Below are 13,717 nucleotides of genomic sequence, written 5' to 3'. Positions count from 1 at the left end.
GATTTCTAGAATCAAATTTAGATCTAGGTCTGCTGATTGTTTTTTCAGCCTTTGGGAAGTCTTTCAGGCCTTCATGTTTTTGATACCTATTTCTCATCAAGGCCTTAAAAAGATAACATTTTTCATTGTTTATATGAATATCATCTTAAATCCTAAGGGCTTTGGTAGCAAGGGTATTCAAAACATTTAATTCTTGGCTAGTTGATGACGGGAATTCACATGGAGATACTCCTCCATGTGATTCTTCTTGAAAAAAAACTGATGAGAGATGGAACCATATTCCTTCTTGGTGATGAGTAAATCAAGAAAGGGAAGGTTACCATCAACCTCGATCTCCATAGTTAATTCTATAAAATCAAAAAGGTTATTAAGATGCTTCATAAAAAAATCAATTTTTTTACAACCAAGCGGTCAAATGATAAAGGTATCATCAACTTGCCTTTTCCAAAGCCTAGAACAGAAAGGAGCAGCATCAAGGGCTTTAGTCTAAAAGTCCTCCATGAAAAGGTTTGATACAACTGGGGAGAGAGGGGAACCCATATCTACTCCACAAGTCTACTCATAAATATCATCCTGAATGATCCAAGGAATCAATTTAGTGCTCAATATTAAAAAGGTGCAACAAAGCTCGAAACCAATACTAGTGCGTAGATCTCAGCGACTTGAATCCAACACAACTCGTTTCACTCAAAATCAATAGTGTATGATTTAGATATCGTGTTCTTATTGAATTGTCACTAAACGATTTTCTTTGTAATTGAGTTGATGGTACGCACAATTAGCAGACCCTACGTTGACTAGGCAAGTGACTGGGTAATTGACTGTGTACAATTTGGGTCAAGAATTTGTTGACAAGCTTCTCTTGTTGATTGGTTTGTGAATGGCACGATTTCACTGGTTGTGGGTTCGTTTATGTGGAACAATGAAGGAGGGCCCCATAGGCCAATGGCTAGTATCCATGTGGCCTCTAGACAGGGCATTAAGATTTTTGGACAGAGCCAAGTTGTCGAAAAACTTCGAACCCACAACCAAGCAACAATCACCACAGGCCCCCACCAACACACCACATCATGTTTCTTAAGAATATAATCTTTCATATTATATTTAAAGTTTGGCGCAAATCACAACGGAGATCAGTAGAGGTGCCAACCCTTGAGGGCTAGCCCTATGGTCACATGACCTGACTTCAACTAGGTGCACGTGGGAGTGAAGGGGTGCCCACCCCGGGCTACATTGCTTGTGATATGATCACGTGTGCCAATGAGTTGGAGCATGTAGCCCTCAACATGGATTTTAAGCTCCAAACTTGAGTTTCATGGGTGCAATATGACCATGTGTTTTTCCATTAGGGGCCCCACTAGTGGGGGCAAGCAATTAGCCCTAGCCTCTAGGCATGTGACCCCCATATGACTGCATTTTTTGGAATTGGGGTGTTAATTGACAATTTAAATGTTCGACAAATTCACCCATCGGGCAGGAATGTAGGCCATGTTTGTGTGTTGGTTCCGGGTTTGGGGTGCTCAAGCTAGATTTGGGATGAATTGTAGGATTGGTAGCTATGGAATTTCAGAAAAACTTGTAATAGGCATAAGTTTTTCATTATTGTATTTTCCTTGACATTATTGATCCAAAATATAGGTTCAATATTTTACATCCAATTGAGTATTTTTAAATTTAGACACTTTTGTAAACATGATACAATGGGATCAAATTTATGATTCGGGGGTGGAGAGAGAGGCAAGGAGATAGTGATAGAGTTGGAGGTTGGAGAGAGAGAGAAAGAGAGAGAGTGTGATGGGAAGAGAGATAGGGAGAGAGAGGAAAGAAGAGATAGAGGAGGGAAGAGAGAGAGAGAGAGGAAATAACAAAGACCTAGAGAGATATAGTTGGAGAGAGAGATTGAGTGACAAGGGAGAGATGAAGAGACAATGAGGGAGAGAGTAGAGCGAGGAAGAGAGAGAAGAGGAGTGGAGAGAGGTAGGGAGATAAGGGGAATAGTGAGGGACAAAGACACATAGATGGATGGGAGATAGAGAAGAAGAGAGGGAGGAAGATAGTGATATAGTTGGAGAGAGAGAGAGAGAGAGAGAGAGAGAGAGAGAGAGAGAGAGAGAGAGGGATTAGGGGGAGAGACAAAGGGAGGTAGGATAGAAAGGGAGAGGGAGGAAAGAAGAGATAGAGGACCCAAGAGAGATAAAGAGGGAGAGAGGGAGAGATGGAGTTGGATGGGGAGAGAGAGAGAAGGAAGAAGAAATACATATAGCAAGAAAGGTGGAGAGAGAGAGGGAGTGACAACAGAAGATGGAGAGTGAGGGAGGGAGAGAGGAGAGTGAGAGAGAATAGGGAGAGAAAGAGAGAGAGAGAGAGAAATAAGGGGAAGAGAGAGAGGGAGAGAAGGGGAAGGGAGAGATAGGGAGAGGAAGAGGGAGGGAGAGAAAAAGATAGATAGATATGGATAAAGAGTGTGTATGTTTAGGCTGTGAGATAGAGAGAGGGATTAATAAAGAGAGACATATATACAAATATAGATATTATATAGTATTATATAAGAAACCTAAATCCATATTAACCTCAATATATCAAGAATTGAGAGGGATCAAAGCTATCGGGGTACAAACCTTTCCTCAAGTTTTGCACTCAAAAAAGAGGTTTGAGTGCAAAATATGAGGAATGGTTTGTACCATAAGAGATTTGATCACTTTCGATGCTTGATAGATCTTAGGTAAAGATAAATTTAAGCTAGTAGATTTTACATTTATGTTGGATTCCACATTGATTTTTATTTTCTGTGATAACAATAACCAATATGTTGATACATAGACTCCCCATAATCATAATCCTCTCATTCCGAAGAGGGCGATGTTACAAGTATTTCAACATTCCAGCCGTGAAGAATCTCAAACCTACAACTATGAAGTTTGTTGAAACTCTAGAATTGGGGATGTTCGGTGAAAGAAAATTGTATCTATTAGTAACAAATTTATTATTTTGATAAATCTTCATGAGCTACTATGAATTATTTGAAAAGTGTTACTCATTTAGTGATCAAATCCAATACATTGTTTAGCATGCGCGTTTTATTTTATGAATATCATCGCTACTAAGAATTAATTGATGAGACTTATTCGTACTTGTAAGTGGTATGAAGTCATAAGATCCAATATTAGTTTGACATGTGTGTTTTATTTTGTGAATATCATAAAAATATATTAGTTATTTTATTTAGATGTCTTATCATATTTAATACTATATTCTCTATTTTTCCTTACATGTCCTTTTTTGAATAGTTAGATTTTTATTATCCATGTGTTTGGTTAATTATATTATATTAATTATGATTTGTAATTCTTCACACTTTTATTTCAAAAGTGTACACATTGTCAATATTGCTCTAAATATTTTTAAGCATCAGTATAAACAAAATATCTAATTATAAAAATTGAATTATAATTATAATGTTAAGATTAGTGATGTGATACTCTAAAATTTTAAAACTTAATATTAATCACATATTAACATTAATAACTCAATAATATTAATAATATATTAATAATATATTAATATTAATAACTTAATAATGTATTAATAAGTATATTATAATACATTAATTTAAAAATTAACATTGTGATATTATAATATGATTTAATGTTAGGTTACATTTATACTATTTGGATTGTTTAATATTGGTATAAATATAATATTTACTTAATACATATTTAATATTAATACATATTTAATATTAAATATATTATTAATATTTAATTATGATATTAATATAATGTAAAACATATATTTAACATTACTATAATATTTAAATAAGATCGATAAAAGTGCAATATAGTATTAATGACATTTAATGATATATTAATCTACACATTTATATTGTATTAATAAAAAATAATTTATACATTAGAACATGTTGACAATTGGTTACATGGTCAACTTTAGTAAACATGGGAAACATAATCAACAATATTCAACATAATTACCATGTACAACCACATAGTCAACTACTTTATATAAACATAGTCAAATTTTGATAGTCAACATCGATAGTCAATGTTTAAATAGTTGGTCATGATCAAACTTGGTTAATCCCATGTTTACCATGTATAACAATAGTCAATGTAATGACATAGTCAATATTTCTACATTGAAGATAGCTCCATTGGTCAACTAGTGAGCCGGTGATTTGATGCCCTACTCTTAAGTGATCATTTTTTTCAATCAATTGTTGGTGTACTTTCAAATTAAAAATTATTAAAAATTAATAAACAATAATATTATTAAATAGTAATATTATTAGAAATAATTAATAATAAATAATAATATTAAGAATACATAACAATATTTTATTGATTATAATATTAATAATTTTAAACAACATTAATAACAATAATTTTTTTACAATAAATAAATTATAATTGAAAATATTAAATAACATTGAAAATTAACTTAACCATATATAGATTAACATATTAGTGTTAATTAATATATTAATATTGATATTAGTATTAATATTAATTATTATAAATAAATAATCTTAAATCAATTATTAATTATTTAATACAATGTAAAAAATTATAATAATTTATTAATAAATTAATAAAACTGAATATAATCAACCATTGTCGAATCTAGTCAAATATGCTCAACCATGTTCAAACATGGTCAATCAATGTCAACCATCATATACCATGATCAACCGTGTTAAATGATCACTTTTCATGGTCAAGCATGCTCCACCATCACCAACCATGGTTATAATGATTAATCAATGTCTCTGTAGTGAACCATGATCAACAACGGTTAATCATGCTTGAATATGGTCGACCATGGTCAACATGTTTATTGTCAACCAAAACAACCATGGTCAACCATTGTCAACGACGATCAACCTTGATAAACCATGGTTGAATTTCATTAACCATGATTAACCATGATTAAATTCTCTTTGATCATGATCAGTGATCATGGTCAACCATGGGAAATCGTGGTCGGCCATGGTCAATTAATATTATCTATATACATAATGGGCAATATGAAAGTCATGGACAATCATGGTGAGCCATTGTCAACCATCAATCATGGTCAAACGTCACACTGTGACAAAGATTGTCTTGATATGAAAATTAAACATAGCCAATGATGGTCCAACGTTGCATTGTGACAAAGATTATCTCAACATGAAAATCAACCATGGTCGAACGTCTCATTGTGACAAGGATTGCCTCAATATGAAAAACAACCATGCTAAACCATGTTTATTTTAGTGTTTATAATATTTATCTTAGGATTTATATACCTTGGGTTTATAATATTAGTCCCTTGGGTTTAATATTATTCCCTTGGGTTCATAACCCTTAGGGTTTTAGTATTAATCCCATGGGTTTATTATTGCCTTGGGTTTATAATATCAATGCCTTGGGTTCATAATATCAATCCCTTGGTCTTATAATATCAATCATGGTCAACCATGGTCAATCACAACCATCCATGGTCAACCATATTTATTTTAAGGATTACAATATTTATCTTATGGTATATATACCTTAAGTTTATAATTTGTATCCCTTTGTTTTGTTAATCCCTTGGGTTTATAATATCAATTCCTTTGGTTTAGTAATATAAGGGTTCATATTCCTAGGTGTTAATATTATTCCCTTAGGTTTATAGTCCCTTATTTTTTTAGTATTAATCCCTACGATTTATTATTCCCTTCGGTTTATAATATCAATCATCGTCAACCATGGTCCAACATCATATTGTGACAAAAATTGTCTCAATATTAGAATCAACCATGGTCAACCATGGTCCAATGTTTCATTGTGACAAATATTCTCTAGATTTGAAAATCAATCATGGTAAAGCATGGTCAACCATGGTCCAATGTCACATTATCACAATGGTTGTCTCAATATGAAAATCACCAATGGTCAACCATGTTTATTTTAGGGTTTATGGTATTTATCTTAAGTTTTATATACCTTGAGATTATAATATTAGTCCCTTGGGTTTAATATTATTCAACCATGGTGAACTATAGTCAACCATATTTTATAAAATCAATCGTGGTCTACCATGGTTAATCGTGCTCAACTAACATCCAATGTAGCATTATGAGAAATATTGTCTCAATATGGAAATCAATCATTGTCTAAACCATGGTCCAACATTGCATTATAATAAAGATTATCTCAATATGATAATCAAGGCCAACCATGGTCAGCCATGCTTTATAACATTAAACATGTTCATCTACAGTCAAGCATGGTCAACCATTGTCCAATGTTACATCGTGCCAAAGGTTGTCTCAATATGAAAATCAATCATGCTCAACCATAGTCCAATGCCGCATTGTGGAAAAAATTGTGTCAATATGATAATCAACCATGGTCAACCATGGTCACCGATGTTTATTTTAGGGTTTATAATATTTATCCCTTCTTTTTAATATTATTCCCTCTGGTTTATAATCCCTTGGGTTTTTAACATTAATCCCCTGGGTTTCTTATTCCCATGACTTATAATACCTTGGGAATTTAGAATTAATCCATTGGGTTTACCAATCTAAGGGTTCATATTCCTAGGGTATAATATTACTAATCCCTTAGGTTTTAGTAGAAATCCGCTGGGTTTAAGATATCAATCCCTTCGGTTTATTAATCCAATGGTTCATATTTGTATCATAGGATTTAATGTTATTCATGAAATTTTTAATATTAGTCCTCATATTAAATATAAATCCTTGAGTTTAATTAATTATTTATAATTAATATAAATATATAAAAACAATATTTATATGAGTAAATAAATAAAAAAAATATTTTATTATTATTATTATTATTTATTAACATTTTTTATATCAATAATATTTATATTAATCCATTAATAAAAATGACTTAATTAATTATTTAATAAATTAATAATGAATGGAATAAAAAATAAAATAATGAAGAATTGTTGTTGTTGTTGTTGTAAGTTTGGGAGGATTACATCGTGATTATGTCCAATATATCATCATGATCACAAGGAATTGAACTAGTAAATTCACATCAAGGAGCACCTTAACACAACACGTAATCATCATCTATCCAAGATGAACTAGTAACTTCATATCAAAAATTACCTTAATACTACACCTAATCATCATCTATCCAAAATCATATGAACAATAATACCATTAAATTTAATTTACAATAAAATAATAATATAAATTAATTATAATAATATTAATAATAATAATAATAATAACCATAGTAATAATAATTATAATAATAATAAGATTGATATAGACTTTGTAGATTAACCACATTTACTAATATAATAATACAATATCCTACGTACATTTAGTAATTTGACAAATTTACATATTACATACGGAATGGAATCCATGTTCACACAACATTCAATGCTTTCTATACACCACAACATTTAACAACACGACATTTAACAACACGAATTCCTTTTAATTTAATTCGGCTTAAAAGTTTCAGTGATTTAGAAAGCTTCAGCTTCGAAGTTCGTCACGTTTGTCAATAGAAAACATGTGAATTGACTATTGAGGTGTGATGATCAATGCACTGTACTGCTAATGGCAGTCTTGAAAGCATCTTCCCACAGCCAAAGAGCCATCGTTCGTGCAGAGAAAAGTTATCGACTAGATGGAAAAGTTTTCACTTTTAAATTTGCTCATGGAACGCTGTCACGGTTGATGCTCATGGAACGCTGTCACGGTTGATGGTAACCCTAATGTGACAGGTCGAGAGACAGACATGTTTTTGTTAAAGGACATGTTGAGCAGATCTGCCTGCAAGGGGCTGCAACAAGAATGGACGAGAGACGTAGTTCAATTAACATGGCATGGTGAGTTTTTGCACCAGCTGAGTGTAATGTAGCAGGAGCCAGTCATGCAATTAGAGATAAGTATGTGGGTTAGGCGACTGGCAAGGATAATAGGGATGTAATATTATAGATTACCATGTGAATGAAGATAACAATGATGATTTCAATTCGTCGCAAGTATTATGTAAATCATAATGAAATTTAAAGTTCAAATCCACTTGAATCAAATAAAAAATGTCAATAATTTTTCATTAACAATTTTTATATGATGCTTTACCCATTTTTATATTAGATTATTTGATTACCAACTTCTTTATGAAAGTTAAAAGCCAATTTGTCGTTTATTAATAAGATATTCTAATTTATAATAAACCTAGAAACCTTTCTGGCCAAAAGTTTTGATCACTTCATATTTTTTATCTCCTTTCTGGGAAGTTTTGAGCATGTCATAATTTCTACTATTTTTAAGGATCTAAATATTAGACTTATTTATAATACTACAGGCTGTAGATTTGAAATTTGTAATTAAAATAGAGTAATTTTTTATTAAAACACGGGTTGAAAATGTCAAAAAAAAATAATTAATTAACCAAATATAAAATATTATAATAAAATTGAAAACAAATAATATAAAAACAATAAATCAAATTATAAATTTGAAAAAATACAAATTTATTATAAATACAGTTAATAATTAATTTTTTTAACTATTAAGGGACTCAAGGGACTCTATGTGACCTTCCTAGCCTTTTACAATGTCAAAATTATAGTGAGCTCAAGAGGCTTCTCTCCAAGCTTTTTGAGCATAGGAATAAAATCTTAAATCAAAATAAATAATTTGTTTCTTTAGGTCCAATAGATCAATGTTAGGTCTCAGCGGACGTTAACCATCATCATCCTCTCTCTCTCTCTCTCTCTCTCTCTATATATATATATATATATATATATATATATATGAAAAGTATAATATATCTAATAAAAAAAAGGAAAAAAGTGGAAGGAAATTAAGAATAAAAATTATTTTTAATAAATGATTATATAATAAATGGTAAATCATAAATATAATAAGGAAAATAATTATTAAATTATAATGGATAGAAAGTAAGGGGTAAGGGTAAGAATAAGTAAATATAAATAAATTATTATTATAGATGATGATGATGATGATGATGATGATGATGATGATGATGATGATGATGATGATGATGATGATGATGATGATGGGAGAATATTAATAGGAATTAAATAACAAAGAGATAAATAAGAAAAGAAAAAACCAATGGATCGATAAAAGACGAAGGGGAACAACCAAATCAAGAAAACCAAAGAAACAAGAAGTCAAATTAAGAGAAAAATGTTGAAAAAATAGCATGGATCCAATTTGTACTAAGTCTCCAACCGTAATCTTTGTTAAGATTGTTTGCTACACGCTTCCCAATGTCAATGACTTCACTAAGCTCTCTATGATGATAATGAGAAATCTTAGCAAGGACATGCATACCCTTTATACAAATTTGATGCCTAGTATTTGTAGAATGTTCAATAACAGTCGGGGATCTAGAGTGATTATCTTTGATGTCTGCAACATGCTCCTAAATTCTACACTTGATAGAACAACCAGTCTCACCAATATAATGCTTGCCATAGGAACATGGGATCATTTAAACCCCTTTAGAGTTAAAAGGGTCAATTTAGTCTTTAACAGACTGAAGGGAAAACTGACTGGTGGTAAGTAGCATAAAAGACACATAGATATTGTTTCTCTTAAGAATATGAGCCAACATGTCAGTCCTTGCTTGAATAAAAGGAAGATGGAAAGTGGCAATGAGATTTCTAGAATCAAATTTAGATCTAGACCCACTCATTGTTTTTTGGCCTTTTGGAAGTCTTTCGGGCCATAATGCTTTTGATACCCATTGCTTATGAAGGCCTTCAAAAGATAACATTTTTCATTGTTGATATGAAGATCATCATAAATCATAATGGATTTGGTATCAAGCATATTCAAATCACTGAATTTCTTGGCTGGGTGATGATGGGAATTCACATGGAGATATTGCTCCATGTGAGTCTTCTTGCGAAAAACCTGATGAGAGAGGGAACCATATTCCTTCTTGGTGATGAGTACATCAAGAAAGCAAAGGTTACCATCAACCTCGATCTCCATAGTTAATGCTGTAAAATCAAAAAGGCTATTAAGATGCTTCATAAAAAAAGCAATATTTTCACGACCATGGGGCCAAATTATATAGGTATCATCAACATACCTTTTCCAAAGTGTGGGATTGAAAGGAGCAGAATCAAGGGCTTTAGTCTGAAAGTCCTCCATGAAAAGGTTTGCTACAACTGGGGAGAGAGGGGAGCCCATATCTACTCCATAGTTCTACTCATAAATATCATCCTAAATGATCCATGCCATCAATTTAGTGCTCAAAATTAAAAACGTGCAATAAAGCTCAAAACTAGTACCAGTGTGTAGATCTCAGTGACCTGAATCCAACACAACTGATTTCACTCAAAAAAGATAGCGTATGCTTCAGATATCATGTTCTGATCGAATTGTCAATCAACGAATTTTTTAGTAATTAAGTTGAAGGTATGCCCAATCAACAGTGCGTATGTTGACTAGGCAAGTGACTGGTTAGTTGACTATGTACAATTTGGGCCAATGGTTTGTTGACAAGCGTCTCTTGTTGATTGGTTTGTGAATGGTGCAATTTCATTGGTTTTGGGTTCATTTATATGGACCAATGATGGAGGGCCATGTGGTCCAATGGTTAGTTCCCATGTGGCCTCTATATAGGGCATTAAAATTTTGGCATTGAGCTAAGCTACCGACCAGATTTGAACCCGCAACCAAGCAACAATCATCGCAAGCCTCCACCAACACACCACATCATGTTTCCTAAGAATATAGGCTTGCAGATTATATTTAATGTTTGGTGCAATTCACAATGAAGATTAGTAAAGGGGCCAACCCTTGAGGGCTAACCCTAGGTTCACATGACCCAACATACAACGCAGTGCACTTGGGAGCGAAGGGCTGCTAGCCCCTAGCCACATTGCATGTGATATGACTACGTCTACCAACGAGCTAGATCACGTAGCCCTCAATGTGGATTTTAAGCTCCAACCCCGAGTTTCGTGGGTGCAATATGACCATGCATTTTTCCATTAGGGGCCCGACTGATGGGGCAAGCAGTTAGCCCCTGCCTCTAGGCATGTGACCCTCATATGATCGCATTTTTCGGAACTCGGTTGTTAATGGAAAATTTAACTCTCCAAAAAATTCTCCTGTTGGGTGGGGTCTTAGGTCATTTTTGTGGGTCGGTTGCAGGTTTGTGGTGTTCAAGCTAGATTTGGGCCGATCTGTAGGATGGTTAACTATGGAATTTGGGGAAAACTTGTAACATGCATAACTTTCTCAATTCTTGGCCAAATGAGGTGCAGAAAGAACCCAGATGGAGGTTTTTGACATTTCTAGATCCATTGGAGACATTTATATTACATTTTGAGCATTTTAAAGCCATGAAAACACAAATTTGAGCACTTAATGAACGAGGCCCTACATTGAAAACTAGACAAGGAGGCGTAGACTAGGAGAGGGGTGAACTCCTTAATCATGTTTGATGTTATGTATTTCTAATATCATACTTTGTCTCTATTTTGGTCAATGTTAATTAAGTTTAAAATTACTTGTTTATGTGTTTTGTAACTTGATCCATTACCCATAACACATAAAATTTCACTTGCAATTTGTATATCACCCTCAAGTTTCAACTATAGATCATTTTGGTCTCAGATCCTGAGGTTATTATGAAGGTTTGATTTTTTTTGCAAGTTTTTTTCTGATGCTTACAAAGTTGAAGCTTAAAAGAGGATAAGGAGAACTTATGGAGCCAAGATCTCAAATTTTTTCATGGGGAATAAACATGCCTCAAGCTTCAGTAGAGAAGGTCCCAAAGGGATGTCTAAAGATGAAAGAACTTTGAAAAAATAACTCTTTGAGATATCTTAAATGGTTAAGGTTCTTTATGAAGAGAGGAATTCAAGATTTTATGGAGGGAGATGAAAATCTCCAAAAGGAGATGGAGGAAAAGGAGAGAATCCTCCAAAAGGGAGTGGAGGAAATGATGACAAACCACCACCTTCACCTCCATCATCCTCATCCTCATCTTCACCCTCATCTTCTTCTACTTCTTCAACCCTCTTACAAAAACCTCCAAATTCTTCAAAAGGACATGGTAAAACTCCTTTTCTTAAGCTTGATATAAAGTGTGAATTCCATATGTACAATGGGGAGGTAGATGTTGAAAAATTAGATAATTGGGTTCGTCAGATTCAACTGTAATGCGGGATACAAAGAATCAAGGATCATGAGACCAAAATTCAGCTTACTTTTCTTAGATTGCAAGATGCAACATTTATTTTTTGGGAAGCCAAAACTCAAGAGGACATGAAGAAACATGGTAATGTTTTATCCTCTTCGAATGATTTTTTTGTAGAAATAAGGTATTTTTATCCACTAGCATACATGAAAAGATCTATTATGAATTGGAAAAACTTTAGGAAATCTAAAGGTCAAAATGTGCAGACCTGTACTCAAGAATTTAGGAAAAGAGCTTTGATTTTGGGTATAGATTTGTCCTCTCAGGATACTTTTCTCAAATACATTGGTGGATTACATATCTGCTTGAGACACACCATTCTCATGTTTAACCAAACATAGATAGATGAGGTTTCTATACAAGCAACTCATTTAGAGGCAAGAGGGAAAAATGTTTTTGAAGAAACTGGTGAGAATTCATTCAAGTCTGGAGAAAAAGGAAAAAGGAAACTTAAAGGAAAAGATAAGAAGAATGCTTCAGTCAAGAAAGAAGGAGAAAATATCACATGTAAACATTGTTCTAAAGAAGGCCATGATGAAGACCACAGTTGGAACTTCATCCTCAGATGATACCAAACAAGTTTAATAACAAGGAGAAAGAAAATATTGTTGCAACTACACCACAAGGTCTAAGATCTGATTTTTGAGATTAAACAAAAATCATAGACATGAAATTGAAAGGTAACGACTCAACTGCAAGTACTAGTTCTTCTAGCAAACCCATTGAAAATCAAAATGAAAGAGAAATAATAGTGTTGTTCCATATTAGAATCATCACAAAACATAACAAGGTAGATACTTTTTTTTATAGTTGTTCACAAGAAAACCTCATTTTAGAAGACATTGTCAAGAAACTAAATTTGGAAACCATTCCTCATCGTAAAATTAATCCTTTGGGTTGGGTATGTGGCAATGCCAGGGTGGAAGTGGCAAGAAAATTCATACTTAGATTTGCCATCACTGCAAATTTTATTGATCAGGTAGAACTTTATGTGATAACACTTGAAATTTGTGGGATTGTTTTGGGAAGCCCATACTTATATGAAGGAAAGCCATATTTCATCGAGATGAGAACAAATATAACTTGTTTAAAGTTGGGATTGACTACATTGTTAGAGCTCATAGAAAGAAGTTGAATTTATCTCTTGTGAATGTTGGACAAATGAAGAGGTCTGTAAATGCTAGTTATAATTTTACATTGTTGATGATTAAACATAAAGATGTTAATTAATCTGAAGTCTTTCAAGGATATGAATCAATTTTGAAATCTGATTTCATTGAGATTTCTAATCCATATGATAATATGTTTCAGGAGTCTAACATGTTTCATCGTAAAAGAAAAAAACAACATGAAGTTTATTTGCAGCAGGATGCATCATTGTTGAACATTGGTATGGACAAAGTGCAAATGTTAAAGAATGCAAGGCTCAAAAAGTAGAAGCAAAAGCTATTTGACGAAGGAGACATTAGTTCTAGATATCTTCT

Source organism: Pinus tabuliformis, chromosome 8 (assembly GCF_031772625.1).
Source record: "Pinus tabuliformis cultivar Carrire ecotype Pingquan chromosome 8, CPIR1, whole genome shotgun sequence".
NCBI lineage: Eukaryota > Viridiplantae > Streptophyta > Pinopsida > Pinales > Pinaceae > Pinus > Pinus tabuliformis.
This window is presented reverse-complemented; position numbering follows the sequence as displayed.